Raw genomic sequence first — 15,892 nt, 5'->3', positions numbered from 1 at the left:
ACTTTGCAGGCACAATCCAGGTAAGACGAGGTCACCCTGGGCTCAGCTGGCCCTCACCCCATGACTGGTCTTCCGATACAAAGGGGAGACATGGACACAGATGCACAGAGCAGAGGCTTCCAGACAGTGGGTCGGAGGGTGTGGCTTGGAGCCATGGGACACCGAGGACCACCCGGAACCCCTGAGAGCTGGAAGATGCCAGGAAGGATCCCCGCCACCCCTAGAGACTTGCGAGGGAGCCCAGCACTGCGGACAGACCCCTTGAGTTTGCTGCAGGGTCATTGGAGATAGCGGAAAAAAAGAAACTGGACCTAACGTCCGTGTCCATCCCTAGGGGATTGGTCAAATTATTGGTCTGTGTCTGCTGTGGCGTCGAGGAGACTCCCGCGCACCAGCAGAGGAAGACAGCTGAGATCTAGTTAAACGGAGGAAACCTGGAACTAACCAGTATTCATCGACAGGGGATCAAACAGGCGGCAGTCCGCGGCTACCGTGGGACCGGGGAGACGTGAACACACCCGCCGGGGAAGACAGCTGAGAGGCACTGAGTCGGGGAGTTAAAAAAATCTGGGTTGTCAGCGACAGAATGCACAAATAAAATGAAAAGAAACACCAAACTGAATTCTAGGTGCCCCCCAACCCATGCCTGGGATTTCACGTACGCCGCAGAACAGCCCGGGGAGTGGTGGGGACGGAGCTGTTCACAGCGCGAGGAGACCAGGGACCGGCGGCTCTCCGCTCGTGGCCTCCAGCAGGGGACCAGGAGGGAGGCCGTGGGAGGCAGCGGGAGCCGCCGGCTGTGCCCTCCCGCCGCGGCTGTCCTTAATTCTGACCTGGACGTTGCAGGGACACAGTCTCTCCCTAAGGCAAGCTTCCTGCTGAGGCTGTTTTTCTAGGTCATTCTGCCCGTGTGGTTGCCCAGCACGTGGGGAGGCTGGGTCCCGGCTGAGTACAGGAGCGTCCCCCGCTCAGCTGTCCGTCTCCCATGTCTGGCAACTTCCTACCTTAAACTTGCCCCTGACTCTGAGCTTCCTCCAGGTCCCTGCCCCAGCCTGTGCTGCTCCCTGTGGTCGAGGGGTAACTGTCCTCGCCCTGGGAGCTAGGGGCAGGGCCTCAACGGCCTGATTCAGGGGGACCTGGGGCCCCTCTGGCTTTGCCCCAAGGAGGGAATGGGTGGTATGATTCAGCGCCAAATACAGAGTCCTTGTGGGGACAGAGCTGTCTGGTCTGTTCTTTCTGCAGCACAGAACCGCACCCCCGTCTGGCATATAACGAGGCCCCAAGGCTCCGCACAACCTGCCCCGCCCGCCCCTCCTCCCCCTTTCCCCCGTGCCCTCTCTGTTCCAGCCACCGGGGCCTCCTGGCCGTTCCTCCCACACACGAGGCCTGGTCCTGCCCCAGGGCCTTTGCACGTGGTGTCCCCTCTGCCTGAAACACTTTCCCTGCATGGCTCCTCCCTGACTTTATTTGGGTCTGGTCTCGTGTCACTTCCTGGTGACTTTGTACTACAGTCCTCGTCCTAGCCTCTCTCGATAAAGTAAGCTCTGCACCCTGCGTGGGTCTCGAGCCCACGACCCCAAGATCAAGACTCTCGCGCCACTGAGACCCTCGCTTGTCGCTGGTCTCCCGTCCGCCCGACTGTGAACGCCGCCGCCGCCGCCTTCAACACGGCAAACGCCGAGGAGCCTCGGCTCTGGGCCGGCCCTGGCGCAGCAGGGTCTCCGCCGGGACCCCAGCCCAGGGGGGCACCTCGCTGTCCCCCTCCGTTCCCAGTCGGGGACACTGAGTAGCACAGCACCTCGGGGTGGCGGGAGACCGTCTCGGGGGGCAGCGGGCAGCGCGTCCGGTCGCAGTCCGGAGCACAGCTGTTGCTGCCGGGCTTTTTAAAAAGGACGATTTGCTCGAGGGCGGCTGACAGCAGCCGTGCGTGGTTTCCGGGGAATCTTGAAACCGTTTTTATTGTGCATAACGCGGGGCCTACTCCTGTCACCTCAGAGACACGGCCATGCAGCTCCCCGCGGTCCCCGCTTCTGTCCACTAGTCAGTCAACGGACAGCTCCCCGGGGCTGAGCCAGAGCTGGTGAGACGCGGAGCCCAGGAGACAAAGAGCCTCGTCCGGGCGCCGGGGCCAGGGGGAGCTTCACGAACACCCCTGGCTCCGGTCAGAGAAAGACGCCAGGGGAGGGACGGTGGGGCCGCGGAGGGGTTCGCAGGCTCCCGTTTACCCAGAGCGGGGGGCTGCTCTGCCCGAGACCCGCGGAGGGGGCGGGGCTGAGCCGGGGTGGCAGGAAGGGCGGGGGGTGGGGGCGCCCGCAGACACCCTGGGGTGAGGCCCTGCGGTTCGGGCAAGACGCGAACACGGACGTTGCCCGTTTCTTAAGCTGTTTCTACGTCGGAAAGAATTCTTACCCAAGAGCTGGCCCCGAACACGGGGGAGGACGAAACCGGGAAGTAAGGACTCGGCGGCCGGAGGGGGGCCCGGCGGGGGCCGGCAGGACCCTGGGGGCACCTCACCCGCGTCCCTCACCTGTTACTGGGCGGCCAAGCCACGGCGACGCCCCGGATGGGAGCACCGCTGGCCCTCGGCCGCGGGGCCCTCCAGCTGTGACCCAGCGTGTCCCTGACCGTCCCTCAGGCATGGCCACCCCACGGGGCTAGGGGTGAGGCGAGCCCGGGGTGTGGCGAGCCCGGGAGGGACCCTCACGGGCCTGTGTCCTGACCCTGGGCCCCGCAGTGGGGTTCCCATCCAGCTGGAGGTCTGGGCGCCCGTCCTGCTTCTGGGGGTTCTCAGGGCCCTGCGCCCACTGCTCTGCAGGGCAGAGGCGGGCGGGAAGGGCAGGGGCACAGCGTGGACAAAGGCCCTGTGGTGGGCTGTGGCCGACAGGGAGAGGAGGGCCCCGTTCTTACCCTTTCTCTGCCCCTTGCCTTCTTCCCAGGGCTGGGGTCTTGGGGGACACGCGCTCCAGACCCTCCCTCCCTGACCTGGGGCCGGGCGCCCCCGAGGGCCTCTCCTCCTGTCCCTGTCAGCTGACGACTCTCGGTTTTCTGTCTTGGGCGGCACATCTCCCCCGAGCTCCAGTCCTGGGGACCCGGCCGCATCCCCGACCTCTCCGGGGGGGGGTTGCTGCAGTGCCCCCCACCCCGCTCCAGCCCCGGCAACGGGGAGCCGTCTCCACTCCATGCCCCCGTCCCGCACACGCTGGAATCATGGCGACCCCCCCGGCCAGTGCACTGGCAGATGCCCTCAGCTGCACCTCCAGATCCCGGCCTCTCCTGGCACCGCCAGGCCACCGCGCAGGGCAGACCGCTCCCACGGAGCACCCACCTCCTTCCTTCTGGTGGCCTCAGTGTCCCCCCTGCAGAACGGTCCTGGGGGCGGGCAGAGGAGACCTGCCCCACAGACGTGGGGGTGGGGTCGTTCTCCGGGGGGCCGTTCCAGCCAGGGCGGGGGGCCAAGCCTCATCTCCGGCCCCCACCCACGTGAGGCCAGGAGCGCCACCCGCCACGACCACCACAGGCATCCCCGGACGGGGAAGTGGGGCACCCCAGGGTGAGAGCCCTGTCTGGAGGTCGCACGACACACGACAGGCACACGGTGGAGCCCCCCCTCCCCGGAATCAGCTCACCATCGGTCTGTGGTACACACGGGGACGCAGAAGCCCAGAGAGGGAAAGGGACCTGCCCAGGGCCACACAGCGGGTGATGAGCAGATAAAGCTCAAGCCCAAGACGCCGTGTCCTCGTCTCCACGGCTCTCCCAGGGCCAGGGGACCCCATTCCCCGCGGAACCGTGACGTCTGCGTGCTCCGCAGACCCGTGTGTCAGCCGGGCAGGGCCGCGAGGCCCCCAGCACCGCCGCGCCCTCCTCCACCCCCCAGGAAGGCTCGGGGTCGGCAGCGCCGGGAGCCGGGCATGCACGCTGCCCCCGATGAAGGTCCCCGAGGGCACTGTGCTGGGTGCCGGACGCTCAGCCTGGGGCCACCCAGACCCCCTCACAGAACCAGGCCTCCTCCCCCGGCCCCCGCGTGCCCCGGATGGACAAGCCAGCACCGGGGACTGGGTGCACAGCCTCGTCTGCCTCCCGTAAGCCAAATCCCATGGGGGCGGCCCGGCCTCAGCGTCCAGGTGGGCGGATGACCTGTTTCCCGGATGGCGCCCCGCTGCTGTGACAGGCTGTCCGCGGTGGGCGGGGCGGCGGTGGTCACCGGGGACCCGGGCCGGGGCGTGGAGGCTCCCTGCCACCCACTCACACTCCGGGTGTCCCGTTTTCCTCCTGAGACCTACCGCGTGCCACGCCCCGACGGGTGCCCGGCCCCCACGGGCACATTTTTCCCATTTCAAGTTTTTATTTGGTGCGGTGCCTTTTAGTGCATTCCCAGGGTTGGGCAACCATCACCTCTATCTGATTCCAGAACATTCCATCAGTCCAAAGGAAACCTCGTCCCCATCGGCCGTCACTCCCCGGCCCCCATGAGCCGTCTTCCCGGGCGTGGAGGAGTCTGGTCTGGACGTGTCACACGCGTGGACTCACAGCCCGTGGGGCCTCCTGTGTCTGGTTCCCTCCCCGAGCGTCGTGTTGGGTGAGAGCGGACAAGGGTCATGCAAGTGAACACACATCGAGGGCTTGGGAAAAGTGGGGGTCTGTGGCGGTCTGACGCTTTGCCCAGCATGGCCTGGGGGGCTCTCTGAGCCCAGATCTGCACGGGAGGCGGGGGTCAGCCAGGCGACAGTCCGGGAAATGGTGTTCTGAGTGGAGGGACCGTAGGAGCCCAGTCGCTGGTGTGGTGACAAGCCTGGTGCCTGAGGCGCAGCCCCGAGGGGCTGGCGTGTGTCTGCGTCTGGGGGCTGGGAGCCGGGGTCGGCCGGGGTGGAAGCCCACGGGGCGTGGACCCTGCCGAGGGGCTGGAAGCCCAGGCTGAGCGCGGCGGCCGTCAGGAGGGGCTCGGGGCAGGACCAGGGGGCGTCTGTGTTCGTCTGAAGGTGCGTCCGCTCCGTGTGGCCTGACCCCGTCGCCCCGCAGCCCTGCAGGCGCCGAGTCCGGACCGTCCTGCCTACCGTCCTGCCTACCCCACAGCTCGTCCTGTGACAGCGAGCTGTACCCTGTCCCGCTCTGCCCCCGCGGCGCGCTCGGAGCTGGGTTGCTCTGGGGCCCGGCCTACCCCGCAGACACAGCGAAGGACCCGCCAGCCTCTGGGGCGGGACAACGCCCCATCCCGTCCGCGCCCGCAGGCTGGCCCGCGTCCCTCCCCGCACCCGCCTCCCCAGGCTGACCGCACGGGGAGGGGCAGATGCTTTGTAGAGAAGGATCCTTCCAGAAGAGTCTGCCCTGGGTGCTGGCTGGGGTAGGAGCCTCGAGTCCTCGCGCGGCGGGGCCTGCCCGCACTCTGTCACTCACTCCAGGAGCGCTTCATGGGCACCTGCGGGCTACGAGGTGCTATTCTCGCTCTCGAGGGCCACGGCTTTGAACAAAAGAGACAAAATCCCCGCCTTTCCGTCTACGGGTGATAAAGAGAAGAAAGAGGTAACAGAGCGGCCCCAGGCAGACCGTGCCGTGAAGATCAACGGGGGGCGGGGTGTGCAGGCAGCAGGTCGGCAGACGCCCCAAAGACGCGGGGAACATGCGCCTGTCGCGCTCTGTGGCCAAGAGGAGGCAGTTTGCCAACGAAACCAAGGGTGACGGTGAGCGGACCTCCGACGGGGAGACCGCCCTGGGATCCCGGGGCGCCCGACGTCCTCTCGAGAGGGCGGCAGAGGGCGGGGGTCCCTGAGACAGGCAGACCCCGGGCTGAGGGCGGGGAGGACGGAGGGGGCCTGTGGGGCAGGGCAGGAGCCGGGTCTCCCTGGACCCTGGGGGGAGCAGCCCTGCCCGCGCCGGGGTTTTAGGACGTGTGAGCCCAACGTGTCGGAGAATCGGAGTGAGTGGTTTTAAGCCGACGCTGGTTTGTGACGGCGACCCCAGGAGACTCATGCAGCCTGGAGGAGGTGGGCTGGGGCCGCTGCAGAGCTGTGAGCCTGCTTCCAGCGGCCGGGAAGAGCGGGGGGCTGGGCTCCCCATGGAGGAGGCCATCAGCACCAGCTTAAGTGTAGGGACCCACCTGGGGACAGGCCCCGGAATCTGTCCATCACGGAGGCCCCTGGGGAAAGGGCCCCCCTACGCCCCTCCACCCGAAACTGTCCAGGGCTAATCTGCCATAAACTCTCCACCCAAGGAGGAGGCAGAGTGTGGCCGGGGCCCTCGGGCCCGTCCCCTCGGGCAGACGCAGCCTGGCCAGGGCCCCCTGCATCTCCCATCCACCTGCTGTTCTGGAGAGCTTTGTCCCAGGCCAGGGGGTACTGAAGATTGCCTTGGGCAAGGCCCGGCCAGGCCCCCCTGGAGGCAGCAGCTGAACCCATGGGGCTGGGGTGGGGGGGTGGAAGCTTGACAGCGGGACCCCATCGCCCCCCACCACAACCCGTCTCCCTGTTACAACAGGGACAGGAGGGAGCAAGGGGAACTGGATTTCGCAGGAACTAGAACTATCCCCCATTTCCCCTTCCCAGACTTGGGGGGCCCAGCTGCAGCGGCACCGGCCCTCCGAGGCCTGCGTTTGGGAACACACTGCCGACCCCCCCCCCATTTGGTGCATCCTTTGTCCTAGATCCAGGCCCTCCTGGGGCTTTCATCCATGACAATTCATTAAGCCCTAATTAGCCTCCGTCTGCTGTTAGTCCCTTAACTCTTAGGGGGGCTGGGGGCCTCCCGACCCAGTTTCCTTGCCAGCCTACACACGGGCACTGCCAACTGCCCTCTCTGGGAGAGGTTTCTTGATCTAGAACTGCTCCTCAAATGCCCACCATACACTGAGGCTGCTCACCTGCTGGCCCAGCTCTGAGGGTGGGAATAATGAAGCCCATTTGGAGAAGAAGAGACTGAGGGTCCGAGTGGTCCAGCTCACCTAGCATCACGAAGCTTAAGGGTCAACATTTGAACGTGGGTCTGATGCCAGCTCCTTTCATTAAATTCCAGGGCACTACTGGAGGGCAGAGGGTGCCCTCCTGCGGTCCAGGATTGACACGTGGTGGTGGGCGGCTCACTGGGGCCCACCCGGCACAAGCTTTCCTTGGAGAGCCCCCGGGGAGGCTGTCTACCTGGTGACTAGGTGGTGACTCAGGGGAGCCCAGGAATGACAGCACGGGGGAGAGCAATCAAGCGGCTGCCTCACGTCGCTTTCTGGGCCCACTCAGCGAGGCACCTGCAGATCCCGGGCCTCTGCTGGGGCGGCGACGAGCAGCCGCCCCCATTCTGTAGAAGAGCACACTGAGGCCGAGCGGGCACAGGGCAGGGCTGCCGCCAGGGCAGCAGGGGCACCGAGCACCAGACCAGGGCCCGGCGTGCATCCGCGCACCGTCACATCGGCCTCGGCCCCGGAGGCCTGCCAGCGTCTCTCCAACACCCCCCGTCACCAGCTGGTACGCAGAATGGAAGGAAAGCCAGGGTGAGATCACCGGGTTTAGCCCTTCCGAACCCCCGTCCCGGAGCTGGGCAGCCCCTTGCTGTCACCCTGTGTCATCCGGGTAGAGTGCAGGAGCAGGGTCTGTGGGGGAAGCCTAAGGGGTCTGCCCGTGGGCTCTTCCCGTCTGGATGCTGCCTCAGCTGGCTGCTTTGGCTGAGAGGGGCCCAGAGCCCGCCTGGGTTGAGACTCCTGACAAAGACGACCCTTCCTCGCTCACCACCTCGTCCACACTGAGACCGCGTGTCCTCCACCTTCTGTCACTCGCCTGCCACACCCTTCCCAGCCTCCACACTTCCTCCAGGGAGCCCTCCCGGATTGCTCCAGGTCCCACTGCTCTGGGGCCCAGAGGTCCCCCATCAAGTCCCAAATGGTCCCTCGGCCTGCTGCCACATCACACAAGACACCCTCCCTCCCACCCTCTGCCGGCTGCAAGAGGCTCTCAACCACCTCAGGACACACACCGAATCACCAGGGTCTGCTTGTTAATAATGCAAGGTCTGGGGCCCAAACCTAAGAAGTGGGGGGCTGGGGTACCTGTGTCTTTCGTGCCCAGAGCACATGTTAAAGAAACCACTTATTAAGGCGCTCTCCAAAGTCAGGACCGGCTCTTTTCTTGGGCCCAGACCAAGGCACAAGCCGCTGTCTGCTCCCCCCACAACTTGTTGAATGGGGCCCAGTGGTCTCACTGACCTGCTCCAGAGGTCCAGGGGGCACCCAGGCCCAGCCTGAGGGGTTGGAGAGAAGCTTCCTACCACGTCTTTGGCGTCGCTTGGACACAGGCCCACAGTGCAGAGGGCTCAGCCCCATGTCCCCAAATACCTCCCCACCAGGCTGAGCAGTCCCCAGCCCCCAGGATGGAGCCTGTCCTGGTGCGGACCCCAAAGGCCCCCTTCTCCTTCCGGGCATTTCAGCACCTCTGGGCTGGATCAGACCCAGAGGCAGGAATGAAGTCTTTATCCTCATGGTCCCCCAACCCCCTCCCTCAGACCCAGTCAGGGCTCCCTTCTTCCCCCATGGAAGGGGCGCATCCTTCCCGCGTCCTCACTGCCCCACAGAGCCGCCCAACCCGCTCCCCGCTCCCCAGTGCCCCAGGGGACGGGAGGGGGACCCCAGCGTGGGGAGTGGCCCCCAAAGTTTCCAGGGGGAGCGCTGGGGGCCTGGCGGAGAGCCATGCCCCCAGGAGGGGTGCGCGGGGCGAGCGCCCCGGGGGGGGGGGCGAGGAGAGGGGCGCGGGTGGGGGCTGCGGGGCGCGGGCGGAGCGGGGTCGCCGGCCCTCGCGGCCACTCACCTGGGCGGCTCCGCCGCGGACACGGCGCGGGCTGCGGCGCGGGGGCCGCCCGGAGCCGACACGAGCTACCGCCGCCGCCTCCTCCCGGGCCGCCGTGCGCGCCCCCGCCGCGCGCGCCCGGCCGCCCTCCCCGGCTCTCGGGGCGGGGGCGCGCGGGGCTGCGCCGGGCCGTGCGCGCCGCCCGCTCGCGGGGTGCGCGGCGCCGGGGCCGCAGGTGTGCGGGGCGCGCGGGGCCACGTGCGCGCAGGTGCGGGGCCGCGCGCCGGGACGGCGGGCAGGGCCGGGAGCAGGCCGGGGAGCGCGAGCCGTCTGTGCGCACCCGCCCGCGTGGGCGCCGGTCTGAGGACCCGCGGGGCCGGGGCTCGGCGGGGCTGCGGACGCCGCGGTGCGGGAAAGGCCTGGGCGCCCTGGCTGCGCGCTCCGGGGCCTGCTCCCTGCCCCTGCCCCTGCCTCGTCCTCAGGCCCGGCCTCCGCACCTGGCTCTCGGACGCCTGCCCCAGCACCTTCCGCCCCAGCCAGCTCCCCGCGGGGCTCCGAACCTCCACCGCTCCTCATTGCCCTCAGGGTCTTGTCTGAAGTCCGCGTGTTTCTGGCTCTGCCGCATCCCCTTCCTCCCAGCCGCCCCCGCACTGTCCCCAGGGAGGGCCCTGCTCTTCGCCAGCCCGGCTGGCCCGCCCCAGGGCTCTGCACCTGCTGTTGCCTCTGCCTGGAGCGTCTCTACCTTCATCCTTCCTGGGCCGTTGGTCATCACTCGTGTGTGTGAGGGTCAGGGCCCGCCGCGCCCAGTGAATGTTGGGTCTCCTTTTATCCACGGTGACTAGTTTGGGGGCCCGTGGGTGCCCCTCTGCTTGGGAAGCTCACGTTCGGACGGGGCCCACCCCATCTGCTGAGAATCCCAGAATGTCCCCGTGCAGCGTGCAGGCTCCCGACCGACTGACTTCCGAGCCCCAGGCTGGGATGCCCCGGCTCCTGCACGGAAGCAGGACCGGGCAGCAGTGGGACTAGGAGTGGGTCCCCTAACCTGCAAGACGGGCCTGCCCCGCACCGGCCAGGGGTGAGCCCGGACCCACGGAGGGGACGCACACTGTGGAGTCCGGCAGGGCAGGGGGATGTTACTACAGCTGGGGGCCCGGGGACGAGGATGGGGTGGGGCACCCCCTCCCCCATTGTGCTAACACCACCAGTGCTCAGCTCGCTTGAAACTCGGGCCCTTGGCGGCTTGCTGTGCTCGTGATCCCCTTGCCATTCCTCAGAGGAGCACACCGAGGCTGCGAGATGCCCTTGCCCCCAGGGAGGGGCCGGCAGAGCTGCCTCGGCGCCGAGTGTAACCTTGTACTCTCCCACCCCCGACTTCCAGGCCTGCCGCATCTTCCCGGCGGCTCGGCGTCCGCTCCGCTCAGCCACCTGTGACTCAAGCAGGCTCTGTTCCCAGACTGTCGCGTTGGCTGGAGGCCCAGAAACTGCATCTCAGGAAGCTGCAGGCCAGGCCCCCCACAGGCCAGGGGTGGGGGGTGGCCCCTCCCTGGCCGCAGAGAGGTCCAGAGGGGGGATGCGGGCGGCCCTCCCTCGTGGCTCCCGGCCCTGGGCGCAGCCCGGAACGCTGTGCAGAGACGTTGTCCCAAGGGACCTGCTGTATGACCTCAGGGTGGTCACTTCCCCTCTCTGAGCTTCTGTGTCTCTCCTTTGATACCGGCTCCTGCCGATACCTGCTCCTCGGGGCCCTTGGAGGAAAGCGTCAGTGAGCGCCTGCTGTGTACCAGGCCAGGTGCCGGATGGAGGAGACTCGGGGAAAGGAGGGGCTCCTTGCGGCGGGCGGGGGCAGCAGGCACATGAAATAATCATGAAGCGGGCAGAAAGCTCAGCAGAGACGGGCAGGGCCCAACCCGGGGAGGCTTCCCTGAGGAGGGGCCCTGGGGGTGAGTCCTACAGGCCGAGAGGCAGCCCGGAGCTGTGGCCCGGGTTCCGATCCAGATGCAGCCGCCGCTCCCTGGTGCTGGGTCTGCGGGCTGCTCCCCTGCAGCTTCCGTGAGCACATCCGCGATGCAGGGGTCAGACGCGACCCCTCTGCTCGGCCTGCAGACTCCGCTGCCGATGACAGAGGGGACACCGGGGGAATGGCCGCTCTGCCCAGCTTGTGGTCGAGGCTCCGAAGCCGGCGGAAGGGCAGGGGGAGGCCTCCTACCAGCGCAGCTCGGGACCCGCGCAGGGCTGTTCCCTCCGTGGACGGTGCCCTTCCCTGGACGCCCCCTCCTCGGTCCCTCCTGACTCCCGCCCCCCACCCCCGCTCCGGGTGTCTCCCCCGTTGGGACACTGTGTGATTTACTGACTTAGTCTCTTTGGCCTGTGTTCCTTCTTTACTGCTGTGGCTCACAGGAGGACACACACAGGAGGCGTCCCCTAGAGAGTGTTTGCTCCCAGAGGTGCGGTTTCTGAGCCGGGAAGTGGTACCCTGATGTTCCTCTGCGCATCTACCCCACCCCAAAACCACGGCTTGTCTTCTCCTTTCTGTCCTTGGCCAGCATCTTCCCACTCCCTGTCCCCAGGGAGCCCCTGGAGCACACAGTGGGTGCTCAGCAAACAGCTAGCGCGAGCCCCTTGGCCAGTGCTGCTCCCTTGCGTCCAGCAGGGTGAGGGAGGCCGGCCAGCATCCCCAGCAGGATGCCGCGGGGGCGGGCGACGGGGGGGGGGGGGGGGGGGGGATGAGGGGACCTGGAAAGGGGGTGTGGCTGAGTTGGGTGGAGCCGGGGAGGGGGCGTAGTACCTGGTTGCCAAGGTTACGACCACCTGTGCTGGGGATGTTGTCACAGAGATGCAGCACCCAGGAGGAGAGCCCAGCTCCGGATGCAGAGGCCGAGGAAGGCGGTGGGGGGCAGGGAGGTGGCCGCCTGCCCGGGGGGTTCAGAGCCCTGGTGCGCCCCATGAGGGGCTGTGCCTGGGTCTCGGGCTCTGCCGTCTTGTGCTCTTGCCCCCGAGAAAGGCAGCAGGAGCCCTTAGGGAGCAGCAATTATCTCTAAAATTAAAAGCCCTTCTCCTCTGGCCTCTCTCTGCTGCGTGCCGGCGGAGGGAGGCCTCGGGGGCAGGTGGCCGGGGAACCGCGGGTGTGGCCCCGCACAGCGGCCTCCCCGTGTGACAGGGAGGGGAGTCATCGGCTCCGAGGGGCAGACGCACAGCAACGGAGACCATCCCTGGGGTCCCTGCCGTGGGACCGAACCTCTCGCCGGCATCCGCTTTGTGTCCCCATGTGTCCTGCGGGGCCCTTGAACCCGCACTGGTCGGTCAGAGGAGTGCGCCCTGGACAGCAGCAGCTGGGCGCAGCCAGTGTAGGCGGGTGCTGTGACGCCCATGACAGCCCTGCGGTCAGCGGTCTCCCTGCCTCGGGGGCCTCCCCTTAGCTGTGCCCCCAAGGAGCTGACCAACCCTGCTTGGGTCCAGGGACCCCCAAAACACTCCACGCAGGGACCCTACTAAAGGCCGGGGCCCGGTCCTGCTCCCTGGGGGCCTCCAGGCCTGCCCGGGCCTCCCTCCCACGGATCCTGTGAGCAAGAAACTCCTCGGTCTCGAGCCTCTGGGGCCCTGGTCAGGCAGGCTCGCCAGCCAGGACCCCGGGGCTCTGTTTAAGAACCGTAGATTTAACAAAGTCACAAGGAGGGGACAGATCGATTGCAACAAAAGATGAGTATGAAGAGGGCCTAGGGGCGCCCAGCTGGCTCAGTCGGTAGAACGTGCGGCTCTGGATCTCGGGGCTGAGTTCAATCCCCACGTTGGATGTGGTGATTCCTTAAAGAAATAAAATCCTAAAAAAAAAAAAAAGAGGCATCCAGATTTTTTCTGAGGGGACGCTGGGAGCCGTAGAAGGTTCTAGGCAGGGAACATAAGGATTGGCTTTGTGTGGCCACATGGGAGGCGTCTAAGCACAGAAGCCGCAAGCTTTGACAAGTGTCCCCTGAGCAGGCAACACCTTCCACCGAGCGAGAATCAAACTCAGCCTCCACCACTAAAAACACATCTGCTCTGATACACAGAGCAGGTAACAGTTTGTTACCGAAATTTTATGTTTTTCTTTTATAAGCAGGCTCCGCCCCCCGTGTGGGGCTCCTGCTTGTGACCTGGCGATCAAGCCGCAGGCTCCACGGACTGAGCCGGCCAGAGGCCCTGGAAATTTTCGAACACGAGCGAAGGCTGAGGGCGTCCTGCAGCGAGCCCCTGTGCCCCCGTCACGGGCCGCGGCCCTCGGGCTTCGTGGAGACCCTCAGTTCTCCCAGGCAGACGTGGCGGGAGTCCCGGACGTGTGTGATTCCGTCCGTATCTGAAATATAAGGACTTAAAAACACGAAACCAAATCCGACAACTCCATTATCATCCTTTAAAAAATTCACAGTCATTGTTGAATGTTCTCCAACGTCCGGCCGGCGCCCAGATCCCCTGACTTGTGAGACGCTTTTACTTTGTCCAAGTTGGGTCCAAAGTCGGTCGGTTCGGTGCCGTCGGTCGATGCATCTCTATTAAGGGACAGGGTCTCTCCGCGTCTGACCTTCCCTGTTTCCGGCTCCCCGGGGGCGGCCTCGTTGTTGAGGAAACCGGTCCCCCCGGAGTCTGTGGCCCATTCACCCCGCTCTCACCGCGGCCCCCAGAGAACCTGGCGTCTTACCCCCGCGTCGCAGCGTTCAGAGACAGATGCAGTCCCTGCCTCGCAGAGCCTCCGGGTCAGTGGGACCCGCTCTGTAGGCGCCCAAGGTGGCTGAGCATCAAGGGGGCCGTTTTGGGAGGACGGGCAGCATCTCCCGTGGAGCCGCAGCCTGAAGGAAGTGGGGGGTGAGGTTTGTGAGCGTGTGGGAGGAAGCATGCTCAGGAGCTCAAACAGCACACACAAAGGTCCTGAGGCAGGAGCGAGAGCAACGCACTGGAGAGTCAGCATGGAGGCTGCGGTGACCCCAGCGCAGTGGAGGGAGCGGGGCCGAGGGGACACGGGCAGTGTTCCCTATGCCTCTGTGTCCTGAGCGGTGGGGTTGGTGTTACCGGTTCCTTAAGGAACTCAGGGTAGGTTCGGAAGGGAGACCTCTCGACGCTTGCTGATGGGATCAAGGGCGACCCTGAGGTGTGCGGCCTGAGCAAGAGGGGGGACTGTGGGGCTAGAGCCCGGGGCCAGGACGGCTGGGGAGGTGGCAGCAGGGGAGAGAGAAGGTGCAGTGCCAGCTTGGGGTGCGCGACTTTGGGAGGCCACGCGGATCCCCGAGTGGGTGTGGCCCTGCTGTTGGCGGGAGGGCTGGGGGCTCAGATTCTCAGCAACAGGGTGGGGGCTTCCCAGGATGCCAGGAGTGTTTTCTGCCTCTGGGTCGACTGGCCCCGGTGAGGCCTGACCCCCGCAGCCAGCGCAGAGTGGGCGGGCACTGGCAGGGGCGGATGGGGCCCCAGAGTGCCGACGGGTCCTGGTGGAGGGAGACAGGCAGGCAGAGGCCCGGCTGCACGGCCTCCCCGAGAGCCGGAGCTGGCCCCGCGAGGCGGAAAGTCAGAGGCCTGATCCGGAAACACTTCGCGGCAGTGCGGGTCCCCTGCCGTGGGGGTCCCCGCAGAGCTCCCCAGCGAGGGCCCTCCTGCAACAAGAGCTTGCCCTGTGGGTTCGCCTCCGTCACCGAAGGCCGCTCGGCCTGGACACGCGAGGGCTCCGGGGAAAGTGGGGGGTGGGGTCGGTTCCACGTGGTCTGGGCTCCAGGTAGAAGCTTGTCAGATGAGAACCACGTGACCAGTCCAGGGGACCCCGTTTCCCAGGAGGCCGCCGCTTGTCCCTGACTGACAGGTGGAGGCATCCTAGCGCGAGGGGAACGGGATATCCAGAGATCCTGGAGTCACGAGGATGTCCACCCGGGCAGGACTGGACGTCACTCCTGTGGGGTCCGCAGGAAGCCTGCGCTCCCGGGAGCCAGGATGGGACCCGCGTCCTCAGGGCCGGCTGTGCCGGCTCCCGCCGCGATGGCTCAGCGGGGCACCTCCCGGGACAGAGCTGGCCCTCCTGAAGGTGACAGGGACCCTCGCTGATCTGGAAGCCACTGCCCGAAGGCCGTAGGAGGCTCTGTGTCCGTCCCCCAGGACTGCGTCCGTCCAAGACTCAGCCCAGGTCGTACCTGGAAGCAACCAGCTCCGGTGGGACACCTTGGAAAGGAAGAAGTGTATCCGCGTTCGTAGCCCTGCTTGGCCCCCATGGAAGCTGGAGGGCGGGGAGGTCTGGCCAGAACAGGGAGGCCTTCCTTAGAACCCCACACTGCATACGGAGACCCCCTACGTCCTGGCCTCCATGCCCCCCCGGACAGTCCCACAGATGCAAGTTCCCAGAGAGGGACTCCTCTCCCGCCCCCTCGGGGGACAGCCCAAGACTGAAGGGGACTCCCCCTCGCCTGCAGCCCTAGCTGGAGCCGCGAGTCCCGACCAGCCCATCGGTCCATGTCCCTGCAGCCCAGCCAGAAGGAGCCCCTTGCCTGCCTCCCGACGGGGTCCTCCGGGAACAACCAGAGTACGTCCCCTCTTCTGTGTCAGAGCAGCGTCCCGAGGGCCTGGGTCGTTCCGGGAGGACGTCGTGGCCCTGACCCAGGTTCGATCTCACCGGCAGGGATCCCTGGGTCGTGGCTGTCACCCTCTGTTGGAACCCGGGGACCTCTGCATCTGGACGGGGGCGCAGACCCGGGCAGGCGCCGTCCACCGCGTTCTGCACATGTGCACCCGCTGGGGACGGCAGCAGGACCTCAGACGGGCCCCGGTTGGGCCCGCCAGCCTGGGCAGCAAGGCCTGGCCTTCGGGGACCACAGGGCATGGGGTCTCTGGGAGGACACGAAGGGGCGTGTCTTCAAGCCGGGGCCCCTTCCCTGACTTCCACCCTGGCCTGCCGCATCCTCGGGGGAGGGGGGAGCAGAACCGAATTACCTCGCCCAACCTCTGTCTCGTTGGTGGAGAAACCACCTTGCGGCTCCCAGACCCCGGGTGGTGCTGGAACGTCCGGGCCCGGCAAAGGCCAGCACCCGTGAAGCCTGAACCCCGCCCGTAACAGACCCGTTCCTGAAGCGTGGCCTCCGGGGCCGCTCGGTCTCCCTCAGGACCCCATCCTGCCCGTTCTGGAAGCCGAC

This window comes from Mustela putorius, unplaced genomic scaffold (genome assembly GCF_011764305.1).
Source record: "Mustela putorius furo isolate JIRA1106 unplaced genomic scaffold, ASM1176430v1.1 tig00000095_pilon_pilon_pilon, whole genome shotgun sequence".
NCBI lineage: Eukaryota > Metazoa > Chordata > Mammalia > Carnivora > Mustelidae > Mustela > Mustela putorius.
The sequence above is the reverse complement of the archived record's forward strand: the minus strand, read 5'-3'. Positions refer to the sequence as shown.